Source organism: Lutra lutra, chromosome 11, assembly GCF_902655055.1.
Source record: "Lutra lutra chromosome 11, mLutLut1.2, whole genome shotgun sequence".
In the NCBI taxonomy this organism is placed as follows: domain Eukaryota; kingdom Metazoa; phylum Chordata; class Mammalia; order Carnivora; family Mustelidae; genus Lutra; species Lutra lutra.
Window position 1 is genome coordinate 30,465,793 of NC_062288.1, and position 761 is coordinate 30,466,553.

A 761-nucleotide genomic window follows, 5' to 3' on the forward strand; every position below is an offset into this window, starting at 1 on the left:
GCCTCTTCAAAGAAGGTATAGATTTCCAATAAATATATGAAAAAGTGTTCAAAACCATTGATCAGAAAGGAAACATAAAGCAAAACCACAGTGTCACTAGATCCCTATTATAATGGCTTAATTTAAAAAAAAAAAAGAACTAAAGTGTTGGCAAGGATGTAGAGGAACTGAAAGGCTAATACACTGTTAGTCAAAATGTAAAATGGCTTTTCTGCACTTGCACCAGTGGTGGTGGCAATATTCTATATGCAGAACATTGCCTGTGAGTTCATGGACCAATACCTGCCTGAAAATGCACTGCCAACAATCATATCATGGTCACCAAGGACTACAGGTCCATCCAGATAGATGTGGCTGAGGTTGACAAGGTGACAAGCAATTTTAATAGCCAGGTTAAAACAAACACTATCTTTGGGACCATTTGATGGATGTGGGAGTCCAATGACTCCATCATCTGACAAGCAAAGGCCATGGGCAGAATTTCAAAGAACTTCTGACTGGAGAGGATCATGGATGTGGAATATTTGTCAAGAATAAATAGCACCCACTTCCCCCAAAAAAGGAAGAAAGTGGCAATGATAAGGATACTCACTGGGCTTGAGAAAAGAATAGAAGACATCAGTTAGGTCCTTCCCACAGAGATAAAAGAGAGATTAAGAGATTAAAAATGCAATAAATGAGATTAGAAACACTCCTGATGTAATGAACAGGAGGCCGAAAGAAGCAGAGGGATGATTTAATGACCTATAAGACAATGTAAT

At 38.5% G+C, this 761-nt stretch overlaps 1 pseudogene; it reads left to right on the forward strand.

The window, feature by feature from the left end:
* The first annotated feature begins 246 nt into the window (after positions 1-246).
* LOC125080420 (40S ribosomal protein S21-like) lies at positions 247-497 on the forward strand (annotated as a pseudogene).
* The last annotated feature ends 264 nt before the right edge of the window (positions 498-761 follow it).